Below are 23,513 nucleotides of genomic sequence, written 5' to 3' on the forward strand. Positions count from 1 at the left end.
AGAAAAATTACAGCACAGGAACAGGCCCTTCGGCCCTTCAAGCCTGCGCCGATCCAGATCCTCTATGTAAAACTGTCACCTATTTTCTAAGGATCTGTATCCCTCTGCTCCCTGTCTAGATACATCTTAAATGACGCAATCGTGCCCGCCTCTACCACCTTCGCCAGGCACCCACCACCCTCTGCGTAAAGAACTTTCCACGTATATCTTCCACAAAATTTTCCCCTCTCACCTTGAACTCGTGACCCCTAGTAATTGAGTCCCCCACTCTGGGAAAAAGCTTCTTGCTATCCATCGTGTCTATACCTCTCATGATTTTGTAGACCTCAATGAGGCCCCCCTCAACCTCTGTCTTTCTAATGAAAATAATCCTAATCTACTCAACCTCTCTTCATAGCTAGCGCCCTCCATACCAGGCAACATCCTGGTGAACCTCCTCTGCACCTTCTCCAAAGCATCCACATCCTTTTGGTAATGTGGTGACCAGAACTGTACGCAGTATTCCAAACGTGGCCGAACCAAAGTCTTATACAACTGTAACATGACCTGCCAACTCTTGTATTCAATACCCCTTCCGATGAAGGAAAGCATGCCATATGCCTTATTGACCACTATCGAGCTGCGCAGCCACCTTCAGGGTACAATGGACCTGAACACCCAGATCTCTCTGTACATCAATTTTCCCCAGGGCTTTTTCATTTACCATATAGTTCGCTCTTGAATTGGATCTTCCAAAATGCATCACCTCGCATTTGCCCGGAGTGAACGCCATCTGCCATTTCTCCGCCCAACTCTCCAATTTATCGATATTCTGCTGCATTTTCTGACAGTCTCCTTCACTATCTGCTACTCCACCAATCTTAGTGTCACCTGCAAACTTGTTAATCAGACCATCTCTACCTTCCTCCAGATCATTTATGTATATCACAAACAACAGTGGTCCCAGCACGGATTCCTGTGGAACACCACTAGTCACAGTTCTCCATTTTGAGAAACTCCCTTCCACTGCTACTCTCTGTCTCCTGTTGCCCAGCCAGTTCTTTATCCATCTAGCTAGTACACCCTGGACCCCATGAGATTTCACATTCTCCATAAGCCTATCATGGGGAACCTTATCAAATGCCTTACTGAAGTCCATGTATATGAGCTCTTCCCTCATCAATCAACTTTGTCACTTCCTCAAAGAATTCTATTAAGTTGGTAAGACATGACCTTCCCTGCACAAAACTATGTTGCCTATCACTGATAAGCCCATTTTCTTCCAAATGGGAATAGATCCTATCCCACAGTATCTTCTCCAGCAGCTTCCCTACCACTGACGTCAGGCTCACCGGTCTATAATTACCTGGATTATCCCTGCTACCCTTCTTAAACAAGGGAACAACATTAGCAATACTACAGTCCTCCGGTACCTCACCCGTGTTCAAGGATGCTGCAAAAATACCTGTTAAGGCCCCAGTTATTTCCTCTCTCATTTCCCTCAGTAACCTGGGATAGATCCCATCCGGACCTGGGGACTTGTCCACCTTAATGCCTTTGGAATACCCAACACATCCTCCCTCCTTATACCGACTTGACCTAGAGTAATCAAACATCTATCCCTAATCTCAACATCCGTCATGTCCCTCTCCTCAGTGAATACCGATGCAAAGTACTCGTTAAGAATCTCACCCATTTTCTCTGACTCCACGCATAACTTTCCTCCTTTGTCCTTGAGTGGGCCAACCCTTTCTCTAGTTACCTTCTTGCTCCTTATATATGAATAAAAGGCTTTGGGATTTTCCTTAACCCTGTTTGCTAAAGATATTTCATGACCCCTTTTAGCCCTCTTGATTCCTCGTTTCAGATTGGTCCTACATTCCCGATATTCTTCCAAAGCTTTGTCTGTCTTCAGTCGCCTAGACCTTATGTATGCTTCCATTTTCCTCTTAGCTAGTCTCACAATTTCACCCGTCATCCATGGTTCCAGAATCTTGCCATTTCTATCCTTCATTTTCACAGGGACATGTCCATAAGACCATAAAACATAGGAGCGGAAGTAAGGCCATTCGGCCCATCGCGTCCACTCCACCATTCAATCATGGCTGATTTCAACTCCATTTACCCGCTCTCTCTCCATAGCCCTTAATTCCTCGAGAAATCAAGAATTTATCAACTTCTGTCTTAAAGACACTCAACGTCCCGGCCTCCGCCGCCCTCTGTGGCAATGAATTCCACAGACCCACCACTCTCTGGCTGAAGAAATTTCTCCTCATCTCTGTTCCAAAGTGACTCCCTTTTATTCTAAGGCTGTGCTCCCGGTTCCTAGTCTCCCCTGCTAATGGAAACAACTTCCCGTCCACCCTATCTAAGCTATTCATTATCTTGTAAGTTTCTATTAGATCTCCCCTCAACCTCCTAAACTCCAATGAATATAATCCCAGGATCCTCAGACGTTCATCGTGTGTTACGCCTACCATTCCTGGGATTATCCGTGTGAATCTCCGCTGGACCCGCTCCAGTGCCAGTATGTCCTTCCTGAGGTGTGGGGCCCAAAATTGCTCACAGTATTCTAAATGGGGCCTATTTAATGCTTTATAAAGCTTCAGAAGTACATCCCTGCTTTTATATTCCAAACCTCTTGAGATAAATGACAACATTGCATTTGCTTTCTTAATTACGGACTCAACCTGCAAGTTTACCTTTAGAGAATCCTGGACTAGGACTCCCAAGTCCCTTTGCACTTCAGCATTATCAATTTTGTCACCGTTTAGAAAATAGTCCACGCCTCTATTCTTTTTTCCAAAGTGCAAGGCCTTGCACTTGCCCACGTTGAATTTCATCAGCCATTTCTTGGACCACTCTCCTAAACTGTCTAAATCTTTCTGCAGCCTCCCCACCTCCTCCATACTACCTGTCCCTCCACCTATCTTTGTATCATCGGCAAACTTAGCCAGAATGCCCCCAGTCCCGTCATCTAGATCGTTAATATATAAAGAGAACAGCTGTGGCCCCAACACTGAACCCTGCGGGACACCACTCGTCACCAGTTGCCATTCCGAAAAAGAACCTTTTATCCCAACTCTCTGCCTTCTGCCTGACAGCCAATCGTCAATCCATGTTAGTACCTTGCCTCGAATACCATGGGCCCTTATTTTACTCAGCAGTCTCCCGTGAGGCACCTTATCAAAGGCCTTTTGGAAGTCACGGTAGATAACATCCATTGGCTCTCCTTGGTCTAACCTATTTGTTATATCTTCAAAGAACTCTAACAGGTTTGTCAAGCACGACCTCCCCTTACTAAATCCATGCTGACTTGTCCTAATCCGACCCTGCACTTCCAAGAATTTAGAAATCTCATCCTTAACAATGGATTCTAGAATCTTGCCAACAACCGAGGTTAGGCTAATTGGCCTATAATTTTCCATCTTTTTCCTTCTTCCCTTCTTGAACAGGGGGGTTACAACAGCGATTTTCCAATCCTCTGGGACTTTCCCTGACTCCAGTGACTTTTGAAAGATCATAACTAACGCCTCCACTATTTCTTCAGCTATCTCCTTTAGAACTCTAGGATGTAGCCCACCTGGGCCCGGAGATTTATCAATTTTTAGACCTCTTAGTTTCTCTAGCACTTTCTCCTTTGTGATGGCTACCATATTCAACTCTGTCCCCTGACTCTCCTGAATTGTTGGGATATTACTCATGTCTTCTACTGTGAAGACTGACGCAAAGTACTTATTTAGTTCCTCAGCTATTTCCTTGTCTCCCATCACTAGATTACCAGCGTCATTTTGGAGCGGCCCAATGTCTACTTTTGCCTCCCGTTTGTTTTTAATGTATTTAAAGAAACTTTTACTATCATTCCTAATGTTACTGGCTAGCCTACCTTCATATTTGATCCTCTCTTTCCTTATTTCTCTCTTTGTTATCCTCTGTTTGTTTTTGTAGCCTTCCCAATCTTCTGACTTCCCACTACACTTTGCCACATTATAGGCTTTCTCTTTTGCTTTGATGCATTCCCTAACTTCCTTTGTCAGCCATGGCTGCCTAATCCCCCCTCTGATAATCTTTCTTTTCTTTGGGATGAACCTCTGTACTGTGTCCTCAATTACTCCCAGAAACTCCTGCCATTGCTGTTCTACTGACTTTCCCACTAGGCTCTGCTCCCAGTCGATTTTCGTCAGTTCCTCCCTCATGCCCCTGTAGTTACCTTTATTTAACTGTAACACCTTTACATCTGATTCTACCTTCTTTCTTTCAAATTGGAGATTGAATTCTACCATATTATGATCACTGCCTCCTATGTGTTCCCTTACTTTAAGATCTTTAATCAAGTCTGGCTCATTACATAACACTAAGTCCAGAATGGCCTGTCCCCTCGTGGGCTCCATCACAAGCTGTTCCAAAAAGCCCTCCTGTAAACATTCAATGAATTCCCTTTCCTTGGGAAATGATCAGGGGGTTGGATAGGGTGGACAGGGAGAGCCTTCTCCCGCGGATGGATATGGCTGGCACGAGGGGACATAGCTTTAAACTGAGGGGTAATAGATATAGGACAGAGGTCAGAGGTAGGTTCTTTACGCAAAGAGTAGTGAGGCCGTGGAATGCCCTACCGGCAACAGTAGTGAACTCGCCAACATTGAGGGCATTTAAAAGTTTATTGGATAAACATATGGATGATAATGGCATAGTGTAGGTTAGATGGCTTTTGTTTCGGTGCAACATCGTGGGCCGAAGGGCCTGTACTGCGCTGTATTGTTCTATGTTCTATGTTGGGTCCACTGGCAGCATTATTTACCCTGTCCACCTGCATACTGAAGTCCCCCATGATCACTGTGACCTTGCCTTTCTGACATGCACTTTTTATTTCGTGGTGCATTTTGTGCCCCTGGTCCTGACCACTGTTCGGAGGCCTGTACATAACTCCCATTATGGGTTTTTTGCCTTTGTGGTTCCTCAACTCTACCCACACAGACTCCACATCATCTGACCCTATGTCGTTTAGTGCTATTGATTTAATTTCATTCCTAATTAACCTCTGCCCACCTCTCTGTCTTTTCGATAGGTTGTGAATCCCTGGATGTTTAAATGCCAGTCCTGAACCCCCTGCAACCACGTCTCTGTGATGCCTACCACATCATACCTGCCAGTCACAATCTGGGCCACAAGCTCATCTACCTTGTTCCGTACACTGCGCGCATTTAAATATAGCACCTTTAATTCTCTATTGACCGTCCCTTTTTGTTTTCTTAGTGGTGGACCTTGGTTTACTGAGCCTTTCCATACACTGTGTCATATTTTGTGGAATGGGGACTATCGTAACCTCTCCTCCACCCCTTTTACCTCCCTCCCTATCCCGCCTGAAGCATCGATATCCTGGGATATTTAGTTGCCAATCATGCCCTTCCCTCAACCAAGTCTCAGTAATAACAATAACATCATATTCCCAGGTATTAATCCAAGCCCTAAGTTCATCTGCCTTACCTGCTACACTTCTTGCATTAAAACAAATGCACCTCAGACCACCAGTCCCTTTGCGTTCATAATCTGCTCCCTGCCTACTCTTCCCCTTAGTCATGCTGACTTCATGATCTAGTTCCTTACAGGCTTTAGTTACTACCTCCTTACTGTCCACTAACCTCCTCATTTGGTTCCCATCCCCCTGTCACATTAGTTTAAACCCTCCCCAACAGCGTGAGCAAAAGCACCCCCAGGGACATTGGTTCCAGTCCTGACCAGGTGTAGACCATCCGATTTGTAATGGTCCCACCATCCCCAGAACCGGTCCCAATGTCCCAAAAATCTGAACCCCTCCCTCCTGCACCATCTCTCAAGACACGCATTCATCCTGCCTAGTCTTTCATTTCTACTCTGACTACCACGTGGCACTGGTAGCAATCCTGAGATTAAAATCCTGAGAAAAGCTCCGACTTTTTAATTTGGCTCCTAACTCCCTAAATCTGCTTGTAGGACCTCATCCCGTTTTTTACCTATATCGTTGGTGCCTATATGCACCACGACAACTGGCTGTTCACCCTCCCCCTTCAGTATGTCCTGCAGCCTACCTGAGACATCGCTGACCCGTGCACCTGGAAGGCAACATACCATTCTGGAGTCTCGTTTTCAACCACAGAATTGCCTGTCTACTCCCCTTACGATTGAATCCCCTATGACTATAGCCCTGCCAGTCTTTTTCCCGCCCTTCTGTGCAGCAAAGCCAGCCACGGTGCCATGAGCCTGGCTACTACTGCCTTCCCCTGGTGAGTCATCTCGCCCAACAGTATCCAAAACGGTATACCTGTTTTGGAGGGAGATGACCGCAGGGGACACCTGCACTGCCTTCCTGCTCTTTCTCTGCCTTTTGGTCACCCATTCCCCTTCTCCCTCAGCAATCCTCAACTGCGGTGTGACCAATTCGCTAACGCGCTATCCACGACCTCCTCAGCATCGCGGATGCTCCAAAGTGAGTCCATCTGCAGCTCCAGAGCCGTCATGCGGTCTAACAGGAGCTGCAGCTGGACACACTTCCCGCACGTGAAGGAGTCAGGGGCATCGAGAGTGTAATATTCTCAACGGGCCAACAGCACTGCGCCATAGTTCCCTCTCATTTAAGTCTCATATAGTCACTTAAGTCAGCCAAACTGAAATATTTTTTATTTTCTGCTCTTATGTATATTTAATCCTGTACAACCCCAGCGGCAGACTTGGTTTGTGACAAAATTACACAGGGATTCTTAGTGTTCTACACTCTGTGATTGTGGTGATTGTAGTTCATTCTTTTTCTTTTTATCTTTCCTGGAGTCCATAGCCCAGATCTCCTACTTAGCGTTTTGCAGCCTCCAACAGCAGTGCATGAAGAGAATTAGCAATGTCAATAAGGGTCAAAGGAACAAAAAAGCAAATAGCATGAAAAAACACACCAGGCGCTGTAGGCTGAAAGGCAAGACTGAACAAGGAGGGATGAATGCATGTTCCATGAGCAAGCCACAGTATCATTAATGCAATCAAAATGAAAAGCAGAGAGGTAGAATTCAAGGGATAGACATCAATTCACCAAATATCTGTATGTTACGTTACTACAGAGAAAATTGCAAAATAGGATAATAAATAGAATTGCATAATTTAAAGCCATGCTATGACAATTGTTTACCATATTTAATCCAAACTCTCTTGCATGCGAAGGGTGCCATAGATCCCTGTGCAGTGAATGCTGAGAGGCATCATTCGCCACTAAGGAAAATTGTTGTGCTACGAGAATTCCTTTTACAAGACAGATCATTATCAAAAATATATTGGCCAAGCAACAACATATTTTATAGTGGATGTGCATCAGACTGTAACCGCAGCTCTTCAAGCTGTCACCGAGCGAACTAGTTCATTCAGATTCCTGAGCTGACAATTTCTAAGTGCTGCCACAGAACAAATTTAGTATTTAACACCATATGAACAGTGTGACACAGTAAAATTTGTGGATGATACTAATATAGTGAAGAGGAGATAAAGAGTTTAAAGACAGATATAGATAGGCTAGGAGAATGGGCCAAAATTTGGCAGATGGAGTTTAATGTGAGGTTATCCATTGTGGCCGAAAAATAGAAAGGCAGATTATTAACTAAATGGAATGCAGCTTCAAAATGTTTCTGGGGAGGGGGATCTGGGTGTCTTTGTTCATGAATCGCAGAAAGTTGGTATGCAGGTACAGCAATTAATAAAAAAGGCAAATGGAATTTTATTGTGTATTGCAAAAGGACTGGGGTAGAAAAGTGGAGAAGTGTTGTTGCAATTGTATAGGGGAGGTCACATCTGGAGTATTGTGCCCAGTTTTGGTCTCCTTATTTGACGACGGATGTGGTGGCATTGAAGGCAGTTCGGAGGAGGTTCACCAGATTGATACCGGGGATGAAAGTGTTGACGTATGAGGAGAGATTAAATCGTTTAGGCTTATACTCGCTCGAGTTTAGAAGGATGTAATCGGGGTGCATAAAATACTAAATGGGATTGATAAAGTAAACGTAGACCAAATGTTCCACCTTATGAGGCAATCTAGAACGAGAGGTCACAGATATAGGTTGAGAGATGGTAGATTTTGAACTGAGATGAGGGGCAACCACTTCTCTTAAGAGTGTGGTGAATTTGTAGAACTCGCCGCCCCACAGTGTGGTGGCATCTGAATCACTAAATGGTTTCACGAAGGAGATAGATATATTTCAGGTTTAAAAAACAGGTTAAAGAGATATGGGCAACAGGTGGAGAGGTGAGATCAGGAAGACATCAGCCATGATCTGATTGAATGGCGGAGCAGGCTCGAAAGGCTGAACTGCTTACTAATTTCTAGGTTCATATTACATCTGTAGTGGTCGACGACCTAGCCAAATTCCACTTTCCAGCTCTTGGCCCATGGTCTTGTAGGTTACAACATATTTAGTTCACAACATTTTAAAATACATTAAGGTGTCTGTTTCTACTTCCTTTTCAGACCCCCAAAGCTGTTTTTTTCAAGGGAACATAGTTGTTCTGAGCTCTCTATCTCTTCCACGGATACCCGCCACTGATTTACCTTCGAGTAGTTGTTTCGAGTCCACTTAAGCTAAACCAGACCTCATTTTTATTCGTCAGTTCCAGGCCATATTAACTCATTTGATAAACCTTCCATCATGCCATCCCTCCTCACTGCTATAATTAGAACATAGAACAGTACAGCACAGTACAGGCCCTTCAGCCCACGATGTTGTGCTGACCATTTATCCTAATCTAAGATCAACCTAACCTACACCCCTTCAATTTACTGCCGTCCATGTGCCTGTCTAAGAGTCGCTTAAATGTCCCTAATGACTCTGACTCCACCACCTCTGCTGGCAGTGCATTCCACACACCCACCACTCTCAGTGCAAAGAACCTACCTCTGACATCTCCCCATACCTTCCTCCAATCACCTTAAAATTATGTCCCCTCGTGACAGCCGTTTCCACCCTGGGGAAAAGTCTCTGGCTATCCACTTTATCCATGCCTCTCATTACCTTGTACACCTCTATCAAGTCACCTCCACTTGTATGGAGTGGACCAGGAGTGGAGCGATTAAAAAAGAGGAGAGCGGGTGTGGAAAAGTAAGATGGCGGCGGGTGGAGACCAGGCGGCGTGGGCGCAATGGTCGCGGGAGCAGCAGGAGTTCCTGAAAAGCTGCTTTGCGGAGCTGAAAGCAGAAATGCTGGCCCCAATGAAGGCGTCGATAGAAAAGCTGGTGGAGACCCAGAAGGTCCAAGGGGCGGCGATCCGAGAGGTGCAGCAGAAAGCCTCTGAAAATGAGGACGAGATTCTGGGCCTGGCGGTGAAAGTGGAGGCACACGAGGCGCTGCACACAAAGTGGAAGGAAAAGTTCGAGGACCTGGAGAATAGGTCGAGGAGGACGAATCTCCGGATTCTGGTTCTCCCTGAAGGGGTGGCAAGGTCCGACGTGGGGGCACATGTAGCCGCAATGCTGAACACGTTAATGGGCGCGGGAGCCTTCCTTGGACCTGGATGGGGCTCACAGAGTCCTGGCAAGGAGGCCTAAAGCCAATGAGCCGCCAAGGGCTGCAGTGGTGAGGTTTCACCGCTTCATAGACAGGGAGTGCGTCCTGAGATGGGTGAAGAAGGAACGGAGCAGCAGGTGGGAGATCCGTATATATCAAGACTAGAGTGGCTAAGAAGAGGGCTGGATTCAACCGGGCCAAGGCGGTGCTCCACCGAAAGGGGGTGAAGTTTGGGCTATTGCAGCCAGCGCGACTGTGGGTCACGTTTCAAGATCGCCACCATTATTTTGATACGCCGGATGAGCCGTGGACCTTTATACAAAACGAGAAGTTGGACTCAAACTAAGGGTTTCATGTGGGGTTGGGTTTGTTTTTTCGTTATTGTGTGGGAAAGCTGGGGAGTGGGAAGGGGTGAGTGGATGTGATATGTGGGTTTTGTGGGTCTGTGGGCATCGGTACTGTTTTGTAGGGGCCGGTCCCCGTGTGCGAAGGAGGGGGGGGGGGTGCAGGAGGCCCTGGGTCGTGGGGAACTGCGGTGAGGTTGTAGAAGGAGCTGCGCCATAGGGGGCAGGGGCGGCCAAGGTGGAAAACGTGGGATTTTTCCCGTGCTGAGGAAGGGGGAGGGGGGGGGGGGGCCTGAGGGGAGGGGCGGTGTTGGAGGGGTGCTTACATCGGCCTGAAAGGGGGGGACAGAGGGGATGGGGATTCCACATGGGGGGCCGTTGGCAAAGATGGGAGCTGCCGTGGTCTGCAGGAGTCAGCTGACCTATGGGAGTGCAATGGGGGGAGCAAGGGGGCTAGACGGTGGTCTAGCTGGGGAGGGGGGGGGGGTGGCGGGGGAGGACTGGGTTGCTGCTGTACTGACGGAAGGGGAGCTGGAGGTAAAAGGGAGAGTCGGGGCGGGGGTTCGCCGCCTGGGGGACTGGAGTGTGGGCACGTGGCAGGCCTAAGAAAGGGGATGGCTAATTGGCATGGGGGGGGGGGGGGGGGGGGGGTGAGTAGCTTCCTGATCCGGCTGATAACATGGAATGTGAGGGGCCTAAATGGACCGATCAAAAGGGCCCGGGTGTTCACGCACTTAAAGGGACTGAAGGCAGACGTTGTTATGCTTCCGGAGACGCACTTGAAGGTGGCAGATCAGGTCAGGCTGAGAAAGGGATGGGTAGGACAGGTGTTTCATTCAGGGCTGGATGCGAAGAACAGAGGGGTTGCAATACTAGTGGGGAAGCAGGTGTCATTCCAGGCGCTGAATATTGTGGCGGATAATGGGGGTCGATACGTGTTGGTGAGTGGTAGGTTGCAGGGGACCCGGGTGGTACTGGTGAATGTGTATGCCCCGAATTGGGACGATGCAGGGTTTATGAAGCGCATGTTGAGTCGGATCCCGGATCTGGAAGCGGGGAGCTTGATAATGGGGGGGGGGGGGGGGGGGGGGGGGGGGGACTTTAATACGGTACTGGACCCAGCATTGGACCGATCCAGTTCAAGGACGGGTAAGAGGCCAGCTGCGACCAAAGTGCTAAGGGGTTTTATGGACCAGATGGGGGAAGTGGATCCGTGGAGGTTTGCCAGGCCGGGGGCCAGAGAGTTCTCTTTTTTCTCCCATGTACACAAGGCCTATTCACGGATAGACTTCTCTGTGATGAGTAGGGCACTGGTCCCAAGAGTGGAGGGAACAAAATATTCGGCTATAGCGATTTTGGACCACGTCCCGCACAGGGTGGAGTTGGGGTTGGGGGAGGAGAGGGACCAGCGCCCGCTGTGGCGCCTGGATGTGGGACTGTTGGCAGATGAGGAGGTTTGTGGGCGGGTCCGGGGGTGCATTCAGAGATACATAGAGGCCAATGGTAATGGGGAGGTGCAGGTGGGTGTGGTTTGGGAGGCTCTGAAGGCGGTGGTTAGGGGAGAGCTAATCTCAATTAGGCCTCACAGGGAGAGGAGAGGATGGCGAGGGAAAGGTTGGTGGGGGAGATAGTAAGGGTGGACAGGAGCTATGCAGAGGCCCCCGAAGATGGGCTGCTGAGGGAGCGACGGAACCTCCAAACGGAATTTGATTTATTGACCACGGGGAAGGCAGAGGCGCAGTGGAGGAAAATGCAGGGGGCAGTGTATGAGTATGGGGAGAAGGCGAGTCGGATGCTGGCGCATCAGCTACGTAAGAGGGAGGCGGCAAGGGAGATTGGAGGAATCAGGGATGGGGGGGGGGAATACGGTGCGGAGTGCGGTTAAAATAAATGAGGTATTTAGGGATTTCTATGGGGACCTGTACAAGTCAGAGGGGGGAGAGGGGATGCGGCAGTTCTTAGATCAACTGAGGTTCCCGAGGGTGGAGGAAGAGCAGGTGGCTGGCCTGGGGGCCCCGATGGGGCTGGAGGAGCTGGTTAAGGGATTGGGGAGCATGCAGGCGGGCAAGGCCCCGGGACCGGATGGGTTCCCGGTTGAATTTTATAGGAAGTATGTGGATCTGTTGGGCCCGTTGCTGGTGAGAACCTTCAATGAGGCAAGGGAGGAAGGGACTCTGCCCCCGACAATGTCTCGGGCGCTGATCTCGCTGATTCTCAAGCGGGACAAGGACCCACTACAGTGCGGTTTGTATAGGCCGATCTCGCTCCTTAACATAGATGCCAAGTTGCTGGCGAAGGTCCTCGCTACGAGGATTGTGTCCCGGGAGCGATACGCAAGGACCTGACGGGGTTCTTGAAGGGCAGGCAGTTAAAAGCGAATGTGCGGAGACTCCTAAACGTGATTATGATGCCCTCGGTGGGAGGGGAAGCGGAGGTGGTGGCGGCTATGGACGCGGAGAAGGCCTTTGATCGGGTGGAGTGGGAGTACCTATGGGAAGTGCTTAGCAGGTTTGGGTTCGGGGAAGGGTTCATAGGGTGGGTCGGGTTGTTATACAGGGCCCCGGTGGCGAGCGTGTCTACGAATCGGCGGAGATCGGAATATTGCAGATTGTACCGGGGGACGAGACACGGGTGTCCCCTGTCCCCTCTGCTGTTCGCGCTGGCAATTGAGCTGCTGGCCATGGCATTAAGGGAGTCTAGGAACTGGAGGGGGTTGGTCCGTGGAGGGGAGGAACACCGGGTGTCGTTGTATGCTGATGACCTGTTGTTATATATTGCAGATCCAGTGGAGGGGATGGCGGAGGTCATGCGGATCCTTCGGGAGTTTGGGGAATTCTCGGGTTACAGGGGCAGGCTGGTGCTGCCGAATCAGTGTGGCTATTGTTGAGCAGCTAATGTGGCGATGATCCGTAAATGGGTAATGGAGGGAGAGGGGGTGGCGTGGAAGAGGCTAGAGGCGGCGTCTTGTGTGGGTACTAGCTTGGGGGCGCTGGTGACAGCACTGTTGCCGCTACCGCCGACGAGGTACACCACGAGCCCGGTGGTGGCGCCATTGAAGATCTGGGGGCAGTGGAGGCGACATAGGTGGGGGCCTCAATTTGGTCCCCGGTACGGGATAATCATAGGTTTGTGCCGGGCAGGACGGATGGGGGGTTCCTCAGTTTAAAAAAAAATTTAGAGTGCCCAATTCATTTTTTTTCCAATTAAGGGGCAATTTAGTGTGGCCAATCTACCTACCCTGCACATCTTTGGGTTGTGGGGGCGAAACCCACACAAACACAGGGAGAATGTGCAAACTCCACACGGACAGTGACCCAGAGCCGGGATCGAACCTGGGACCTCGGCGCCATGCGGCAGCAGTGCTATCCACTGAGCCACAGTGCTGCCCTGTGGGGCAGGAATTAAAAGGATGGGGGGCCAGCACGAAGGATTCAGGACAGGGTGATTTCGGGTGTATGGGTTGGAGAAGGCAAAGTCTCGTTGATTTATCAGGAGCTGCAGGAAGCGGAGGAGGAGTTGAAGGGCGTGGGGTGAGGAGCTCGATGAGGGCCTGTGGGCTGATGCCCTGGGCAGGGTCAATTCCTCCTCCTCATGCGCCAGGCTCAGTCTAATACAGTTCAAAGTAGTACATAGGGCGCATATGACAGGGGTGAGGATGAGTAGGTTTTTTGGGGTGGAGGACAGATGTGAGAGATGTTCGGGGAGCCCAGCGAATTACACCCATATGTTCTGGACATGCCCGGCGCTGGAAGGGTTCTGGAGGGGCTTTACGAGGGCTATGTCCAAAGTTGTGAACACCCGGGTCAAGCCGAGCTGGGGGATAGCACTATTTGGCATATCGGACGAGCCGGGAGTGCAGGAGCCGAAAGAGGCCAGAGTTCTGGCCTTTGCGTCCCTGGTAGCCAGGCGGAGGATCCTACTAATGTGGAGAGATGCAAAGCCCCCGAGTGTGGAATCTTGGATCAATGACATGGCAGGGTTCATTAAGTTGTAGAGGATAAAGTTTGCCTTGCGAGGGTCTGTGCAGGGGTTCTCCAGGCGGTGGCAACCGTTCCTAGACTTTCTCGCGGAACGCTAGGTGGAGGTCAAAACAGCAGGTTTATGTTTTTGTTAAAAGGGGGCGTTTTCCCCACTTTTGTAGTTATTGGTTAAACAAAGAACAAAGAAATGTACAGCACAGGAACAGGCACTTCGGCCCTCCAAATACGTGCCGACCATGCTGCCCGACTAAACTACAATCTTCTACACTTCCTGGGTCCGTATCCTTCTATTCCCATCCTATTCATATATTTGTCAAGATGCCCCTTAAATGTCCCTGCTTCCACTACCTCCTCCGGTAGCGAGTTCCAGGCACCCACTACCCTCTGCGTAAAAAAAGGGGTTAATGTATAGTTGTTTGGTTTCCTATGTACAATTTTGTTTTTCTTGCTTTCTTTCTGGAGTGATTGGTTGAAACTTGCTAAAAATTTTGAATAAACATATTTTTAAAAACACTATCTACAAGTCCACCAACCTTCGTGTCACTGGCAAACTTACTAGCCCACCCTTCCACTTCCTCATCCAAGTCATTTATAAAATCCACAAAGAGCAGAGGTCCCGGAACAGATCCTTGCGGGACACCACTGGTCACCGACCTCCAGGTGGAATACTTTCCATCCACTACCACTCGCTGTCTTCTTTCGGCCAGCCAATTCTGTATCCAGACAGCCAGATTTCCCTGTATCCAATGCCCCCTAACTTTCTGAATGAACCTACCATGGGGAACCTTAAGAAATGCCTTACTGAAACCCATATACACCACATCCACTGCCCGACCTTCATCAATGTGTCTCGTCACATCCTCAAAGAATTTAATGAGGCTTGTGAGGCATGTCCTGCCCCTCACAAAGCCATGCTATCTTTAATCAAACCATGTTTTTCCAAATAATCATAAATCCTATCTCTCAGAATCCTTTCCAATATTTTGCTCACCACAGAAGTAAAACTGATGGGTCTCTAATTCCCAGGCATTCCCTATTCCCCTTATTGAACAGGGGAACAACATTCGCCTCCCTCCAATCATCCGGTACTACTCCAGTGGAGAGTGAGAAAGGTCATCGCCAACGGCGCAGCAATCTCCTCCCTCGCTTCCCGTAGTAACCTTGGGTGTATCCTGTCAGGCCCAGGGGACTTATCTATCCTGATGCTTTTCAAAATTTCCTTCTTAATATCAACCTGTTCGAGTCTATTAACCTGGTTCACACTGTTATCATGGGCAACAAGGTCCCTCTCTCTCGAATGAATACTGAAGCAATGTATTCATTTAGGGCCTCCCCCATCTCTTCAGACTCTAGGCACAAGTTCCCTCCCACTATCTCTGATCGGCCCTACTCTCACTCTGATCATCCTCTTATTTCTCACATAAGTGTAGAAGGTTTTCCCTAATCCTTCCCACCAGGGCTTTTTCATGCCCCCTTCTAGCTCTCCTCAGTCCATTTTTGAGTTCCTTCCTGGCTACCTTGTAACCCTCTAGAGCCGAGTCAGATCCTTGCTTCCTTAACTTATGTAAACTTCCTTCTTCCTCTTGATTGAACCTCCACTTCTCTTGTTATCCAAGGCACCTTCACCTTACCATTCCGTCCTCGTCTCAGTGGGACAAAACAATTCAGCACTCGCAGTATGTGCTCCTTAAACAATCCCCACATTACTGTTGCGCATTTCCCCCAAGAACAATTGTTCCCACTATATACTCCTCAGCTCCTGTCTAATAGCAGTATAATTTCCCCTTCCCCAATTAAATACCTTCCCATACTATGACTATGGTAAAGGTCAAGGAGTTGTGGTCACCGTCACCAAAATGCTCTCCCACCGAGACATCTGACACCTGGCCTGGTTCATTGCCGAGCACAAGTCCAATATGGCCTCCCCCCTAGTCGGCCTATCTACATATTGAGTCAGGAATCCTTCCTGTACACACCTGACAAAATCTGCTTCATCCAAACCATTTGCAGTAAGGAGGTTCCAGTCAATATTAGGGAAGTTGAAGTCACCCATGACAACAACTCTTTTACTTCTGCACTTTTCCAAGATCTGCCGCCCAATCTGTTTCTCTATCTCTCTGCTGCTATTGGGGGGTTTATAGAAAACTTCCAATAAAGTGACTGCTCCTTTCTTGTTTCTGACTTCCACCCATACTCAGTAGACAAACCCTCCTCAACTACCTCCTTTTGTGCAGCTGTGATGCACTGCCTAATTAACAGTACCACGCCCCCTCCTCTTTTACCTCCCTCCCTATTCTTCTGAAAACATCTAAACCCCGGAACATCTAACAACCATTCCTGCCCATGTGAAATCCATATCTCCATAATGGCCACAACATCGTAGTTCCAAGTACTGATCCATGCTCTAAGTTACTCTCTCTTATTCCTGACACTCCTTGCAGTGAAACAGGCACACTTTAACCCATTCCACTGAGTGCAACTTTGCCCTACCAACTGTCTATACTTCCTCAGACTTGCTGCATACTATTTCTGCCTGTTCAACAGCTACCCTATCCTCTGATATCTTCCGGATTGTCTCCATAATCAATACTGTGATCCATCTTCTTTTTATGCCCCTAATTCAGTGGTGGGCAACCCGTTGCCCGGGGTCAATATGCAGCCCAGAGTTCTGAGTGTGGGCCGAGAGACATTTTGTTGACCGTAGCCCATGTGCAGGGTTGCCAGATTCCCGTTCACATAGTTATTTCCTACTGGTCTGACTTAAGTCATAGCCAGGGAAAGCAAGGGCAAATGAAATTGAAAAATTAAAAAGAAAATCACTTATTGTCACAAGTAGGCTTCAAATGAAGTTACTGTGAAAAGCCCCTAGTCGCCACATTCCGGTGCCTGTTCGGGGAGGCTGGTACGAGAATTGAACCGTGCTGCTGGCCTGCTTTAAATGCCAGCGATTTAGCCCTGTGCTGAACCAGCCCCATGAAGTGAGGTTTGTGTTGATTGAACACAATATTGACTGTGAGTGCCATATGCTCCCCCTCTGTGTCCAAAGTGTACATTGGCTGTTGCAAGGGAAATTTGCATACCTCCGTTGTGGTCACCCTAACTTGAAGGTAGTTTGTGGAGGAGCTGTTGTCAAGTGACACTTGAACCCGAAACACTTCAGTGTTTCCCTCCCTATCCCCTCCTCTAACCAAAAAAAACCAACCGCTGTAAAGATCAAGAGGAAGGCTCGAGGTCAGGTAGAAGTAGAAAGAAGTTGGACCGTGACGCCACAGCCTGCAGGTAAGGGATTGGCTGATGACTGGTAAGTAGTTTTTCTTTTCTTTTCCCTCAGGTGTTATCGTGCAGGGCGCAGAGGTTGCTCAGTGAGTGCTTGCTGAGAAGGGGAGTGAATAACAGGTAAGCTCTTTCTTTCTTTTTCTTTTTTTTATCTAAAGGGGATGGCAGGGAAGGTAGTGCAATGTTCCTCCTGCAGAATGTTTGAGGTGAGGGACGCCGACAGTGTCCCTGCTGGTTTCATCTGTGGGAAGTGCACCCATCTCCAGCTCCTCAGAAACTGCATTAGGGAACTGGAGCTGGATGAACTTCGGATCATTCGGGAGGCAGAGGTGGTCATAGATAGAAGCTTCAGGGATGTAGTTACTCCAAAGAATAAAGATAGATGGGTGACGGTGAGAGGGGCTGGGAGGAAGCAGTCAGTACAGGGATCCCCTGTGGTCATTCCCCTTAGTAACAAGTATACCGCTTTGGATACTGTTGAGGGGGGGGGGGGGGGAGGGGGGGGGCTTACCAGGGGTAAGCCATGGGGTGCATATCTCTGGCACAGAGTCTGTCCCTGTTGCTCAGAAGGGAAGGGGGGAGAGGAGTAGAGCATTAGTCATTGGAGACTCCATAGTTAGGGGGATAGATAGGAGATTCTGTGGGTACGAGAAAGACTCGCGGTTGGTGTGTTGCCTCCCAGGTGCCAGGGTGCGTGATGTCTCGGATCGTGTTTTCGGGATCCTTAAGGGGGAGGGGGAGCAGCCCCAAGTCGTGGTCCACATAGGTACCAACGACATAGGTAGGAATAGGGATGTAAGGCAGGAATTCAGGGAGCTAGGGTGGAAACATAGATCTAGGACAAACAGAGTTATTATCTCTGGGTTGTTACCCGTGCCACGTGACAGCAAGACGAGGAATAGGGAAAGAGAGGAGTTGAACGCGTGGCTACAGGGATGGTGCAGGAGGGAGGGTTCCAGATTTCTGGATAATTGGGGCTCATTCTGGGGTCGGTGGGACCTCTACAAATGGGATGGTCTACACCTGGACCAGAGGTGTACCAATATCCTGGGGGGGGGGGAAATTTGCTAATGCTCTTCGGGATGGTTTAAACTAGTTCAGCAGGGGGTTGGGAACCTGAATTGTAGCTCCAGTATACAGGAGGTTGAGAGTAGTGAGGTCATGAGCAAGGTTTTAAAGTTGCAGGAGTGTACCGGCAGGCAGGAAGGTGGTTTAAAGTGTGTCTTCTTCAATGCCAGGAGCATCCGGAATAAGGTGGGTGAACTTGCGGCATGGGTTGGTGCCTGGGACTTCGATGTTGTGGCCATTTCAGAGACATGGATAGAGCAGGGACAGGAATGGTAGTTGCAGGTGCCGGGGTTTAGATATTTCAGTAAGCTCAGGGAAGGTGGTAAAAGAGAGGGAGGGGTGGCATTGTTAGTCAAGGACAGTATTACTGTGGCAGAAAGGACGTTTGATGAGGACTCGTCGATTGAGGTAGTATGGGCTGAGGTTAGAAACAGGAAAGGAGAGGTCACTGTGTTAGGGGTTTTCTATAGGCCTCCGAAAAGTTCCAGAGATGTAGAGGAAAGGATTGCAAAGATGATTCTGGATAGGAGCGAAAGCAACAGGGTAGTTGTTATGGGGGACTTTAACTTTCCAAATATTGACGGGAAACGCTATAGTTCGAGTACTTTAGATGGGTCCGTTTTTGACCAATGTGTGCAGGAGGGTTTCCTGACACATTATGTAGATGGGCCAACGAGAGGCGAGGCCGTATTGGATTTGGTACTGGGTAATGAACCAGGACAGGTGTTACATTTGGAGGTAGGTGATAGACTTAGTCTATCAAAGATAGACTTTGGTGATAGTGACCACAATTCGATTACGCTTACTTTAGTGATGAAAAGGGATAGGTATATACCACAGGGCAAGAGTTATATCTGGGGGAAAGGCAATTATGATGCGATAAGGCAAGACTTAGGATGCATCGAATGGAGGGGAAAACTGCAGGGGATGGGCACAATGGAAATGTGGAGCTTGTTCAAGGAACAGCTCCTGCTTGTCCTTGATAAGTATGTACCTGTCAGGCAGGGAGGAAGTGGTCGAGCAAGGGAACCGTGGTTTACTAAGGCAGTCGAAACACTTGTCAAGAGGAAGAAGGAGGCTTATGTAAAGATGAGACATGAAGGTTCAGTAAGGGCGCTCGAGAGTTACAAGTTAGCTAGGAAAGACCTAAAGAGAGAGCTAAGAAGAGCAATGGAGGGGACATGAGAAGTCTTTGGCAGGTAGGATCAAGGATAACCCTAAAGCTTTCTATAGATATGTCAGGAATAAAAGAATGACTAGGGTAAGAGTAGGGCCAGTCAAGGACAGTAGTGGGAAGTTGTGCTTGGAGTCCGAGGAGATAGGAGAGGAGCTAAATGAATATTTTTTGTCAGTATTCACAAGGATCTGTTTTGGGGCCACTGCTGTTTGTCATTTTTATAAATGATCTGGAGGAGGGCGTAGAAGGATGGGTGAGTAAATTTGCAGATTACACTGAAGTTGGTGGAGTTGTGGACAGTGCGGAAGGATGTTACAAGTTACAGAGGGACATAGATAAGCTGCAGCGCTGGGCTGAGAGGTGGCAAATGGAGTTTAATGCAGATATCTGCGGAAACTGCTGGGAATATATGAGTTTAATGCAGAAAAGTGTGAGGTGATTCATTTTGGAAGGAATAACAGGAAGACAGAGTACTGGGCTAATGGTAAGATTCTTGGCAGCGTGGATGAGCAGAGAGATGAGCAGAGAGATCTCGGTGTCCATGTACATACATCCCTGAAAGTTGCCACTCAGGTTGAGAAGGTTGTTAAGAAGGTGTACGGTGTGTTAGCTTTTATTGGTAGAGGGATTGAGTTTCGGAGCCATGAGGTCATGTTGCAGCTGTACAAAACTCTGGTGCGGCCGCATTTGGAGTATTGCGTGCAATTCTGGTCACCGCATTATCGGAACGATGTGGAAGCATTGGAAAGGGTGCAGAGGAGATTTACCAGAATGTTGCCTGGTATGGAGGGAAGATCTTATGAGGAAAGGCTGAGGGACTTGAGGCTGTTTTCGTTCGAGAGAAGAAGGTTAAGAGGTGACTTAATTGAGACATACAAGATGATCAGAGGATTGGATAGGGTGGACAGTGAGAGCCTTTTTCCTCGGATGGTGATGTCTAGCACGAGGGGACATAGCTTTAAATTGAGGGGAGATAGATATAAGACAGAATCAGAGGTAGGTTCTTTACTCAGAGAGTAGTAAGGGCGTGGAATGCCCTGCCTGCAACAGTAGTGGACTCGCCAACACTATGGGTATTCAAACGGTCATTGGATAGACATATGGACGATAAGGGAATAGTATAGATGGGCTTTAGAGTGGTTTCACAGGTCGGCGCAACATCGAGGGCCGAAGGGCCTGTACTGCGCTGTAATATCTATTCTGTTTTACCTTTTGAAGTTGATGATAGTGAATAAGCCTGGGTGGGGGGTTTGTGGGGGCACTCATGCAGCCCACTTACTTGCCTAGGTTTCTTTTTTATTTTATTTAGCAGACCCAATTCATTTTTTCCAATTAAGGGGCAATTTCGCGTGTTCAGTCCACCTAACCTGCACATCTTTGGGTTGTGGAGGCTGTCATGCAAGAGTGCCTTTAAGAAATGGATGTGTAAGCAATGTACCTTTAAGAAAACAGTGATGTCAGAGAGTGGGTGGGGCTCCGCTCAGTTCAGCCATTTTGCAGTCTGTGTTTTGCAGGTTTTTAGTTTCAGTTTAAAAGCAGTGTCTGTGTGTTTCCAGTGAGCTGCAAGGTTTGCAGTTTGGTTTTGCTAAGAGCAGCTAAATAGTGCCTGGGTGGTTTTGCGGAGAGCAGTTTAAAAATAGAAAGCCAGTTTGCGACAGTCTCTGCTATTCCACAGAAAAAATATATATCCTTTAACCTGATGTGATACTGTTTAAAGGTGTTAAGTCTCTTGGAAGTTTGAAGGAACATTTTAAGGAATTATATACTGTTGCAATATTTTCTGAGGGGTGTTAAGAGATCCAATGTTTATTTAAGATGTTAAGTTGAGTTCATGGAATAAACAGTGTTTTGTGTTTAAAAAACCCATGTGTCCATAATTGTAATCCCACACCTAGGGAAAAAGCCGTGTGCTCGGAAAAGCAACAAATCCATTAAAGGGACAGGTTGGTTGAACTCCATGATACATTTTGGGGTTCTGAAAAGCCTCACCCATAACAGGGCGGAACCCACGCAAACACGGGGAGAATGTGCAAACTCCACACGGACAGTGACCCAGAGCCGGGATCGAACCTGGTACCTCGGTGCCGTCAGACTGCGGTGCTAACCACGGTGCCACCGTGCTGCCCCAACTTACCTAGGTTGCTCATCCCCGAACCACGAAACGCAGACTGTTAGATTTGGCAAAAACATTGCAGTTAACCTTACCTGATAAAATGCGAAAAGATGAGGTAATTATGGCGGTGGTTAAGCATTTAAAGTTGCCTGAGATAGAGTTTAACTCATTGGAAATGGCAAAAATTCAGTTGTAAATTAAACAAATGGAACATCAGAAAGAATTAAAGCGGCTGGAATACGAGAGTGAGGAGAAGAAAAAGAAAGAGAGAGAGAGGAAAAAGAAAAGGAGAGAGAAGAAGAAAGAAGAAAAGAAAGAATAGCCCTAGCAGAACAAAAAGAGAAAGAGAGGAAGTTTGAACTTCAGAAAATGGGCATGAAACATGACAATCAGTTAAAATTGGCAGACGTAAAGGGAAAAGTACAGTTGGATGATAGTGATGAGGATAGTGAGAAAGCGCGTCATAATCGAAGGCTTCGTGGGAATCTATTTAAATATGTCCAAGCATTGCCAAGGTTTGACGAAAAGGAAGTGGAAGCCTTTTTCATTTCATTTGAAAAGGTAGCTAAACAAATGCAATGGCCACAGGACATGTGGGTGTTACTGATTCAAACAAAGCTGGTAGATAGAGCTAGAGAAGTGTTTGCATCCCTACTGAAGGAGGTATCTGGAACGTATGAGGAGGTGAAGAAATCCATCTTAAGTGCATATGAGCTAGTGCCTGAAGCTTACAGACAAAGGTTTAGAAATTTAAGGAAAGAATTAGGTCAAACATACATGGAGTTTGAAAGGCTCAAACAGAGTAATTTTGATAGGTGGATAAGGGCTGTGAAAATAGACCAAACGTATGAAGCTCTCAGAGAAATTATACTTTTGGGAGAGTTTAGAAATTCAATTCCTGATGTAGTGAGAACTCATGTGGAAGAACAGAGGGTTAAAACTGCGAGATTAGCAGCGGAAATGGCGGATGATTATGAATTAGTTCATGAATCAAAGATTGGTTTCCGAATTCAGTTTCAGCCGGTGAGGGATAGAAACTGGGGACATGAGAAATACGCAAGTGGTAAAGGTAAAGGTGATCTGATGGGAGATAATGAAGGGAGTGTACCTCAGATTAAAAAAGAAATCCAGGAGGGTGGAAAAGAAATGAAAAGTTTAAAATGTTTTCACTGTAATAAACTAGGCCATGTAAAGTCACAGTGTTGGTGGTTGAAGAAAAGCACTGGGAAGGCTGATGTGGTAAAACAGGATAAGACAGTGGGGTTTGTTAGAGTGGTAAAGGAAAGCCCAAGGGAAGCGAAGGAGGTGCAAATGATTGTACAGCCTGTTCAAGAAGTAATTGTTAAGAAGGTGCCAGATGCCTTTAAAGAATTTACTTGCGTGGGTAAAGTTTACTCATCTGTATCAGGAGGAGCAGGTAAAGAAGTCACAATTTTAAGAGATACAGGGGCGAATCAATCTTTAATGATAAGAATTGAGGAATTATGCAGTTTGGGAAGAATGTTGACAGAAAAGGTGGTGATATGTGGAATTCAGGGTGAGAGGAGTAGTGTTCCATTATATAAGGAAAGTCCAGTGAAGAGTGGTGAAGTGGTAGTAGGAGTAATAGATAAACTATCTTGTCCAGGAATACAGTTTATCTTGGGTAATGATGTAGCTGGATCGCAGGTGGGAGTGATCCCTACTGTGATTGATAAGCCAGTGGAAAATCAGGCAACTGAAGGGTTGAAGGACGAATATCCTGGGATTTTTCCGGATTGTGTAGTAACACGGTCGCAAAGTCACAGGTTAAGACAAGAGGAGAAGTCAAAGAGTGAAGATGAAGCTGACGTGCAATTATCAGAAACGATTTTTGATCAGATAGTTGAAAAAGAACAAGAACAGGTGGAGGATGCGGCGGATAGTTTTAGTTCAGTGGAAAATCAGGCAACTGAAGGGTTGCAGGATGAATATCCTGGGATGTTTTCGGATTGTGTAGTAACACGGTCGCAAAGTCACAGGTTAAGACAAGAGGAGAAGTCAAAGGGTGAAGATGAAGCTGACGTGCAATTATCAGAAACGATTTTT

At 47.6% G+C, this 23,513-nt stretch overlaps 1 protein-coding gene across 1 annotated transcript in view; it reads right to left on the minus strand.

Annotated features, from left to right (window-relative positions):
• Positions 1–23,513, minus strand: part of LOC140390089 (tyrosine-protein kinase RYK-like) — a 352,210-nt gene that overhangs the window by 233,054 nt on the left and 95,643 nt on the right. The window lies entirely within an intron of this gene.

This window comes from Scyliorhinus torazame, chromosome 14, assembly GCF_047496885.1.
Source record: "Scyliorhinus torazame isolate Kashiwa2021f chromosome 14, sScyTor2.1, whole genome shotgun sequence".
Taxonomy (NCBI): domain Eukaryota; kingdom Metazoa; phylum Chordata; class Chondrichthyes; order Carcharhiniformes; family Scyliorhinidae; genus Scyliorhinus; species Scyliorhinus torazame.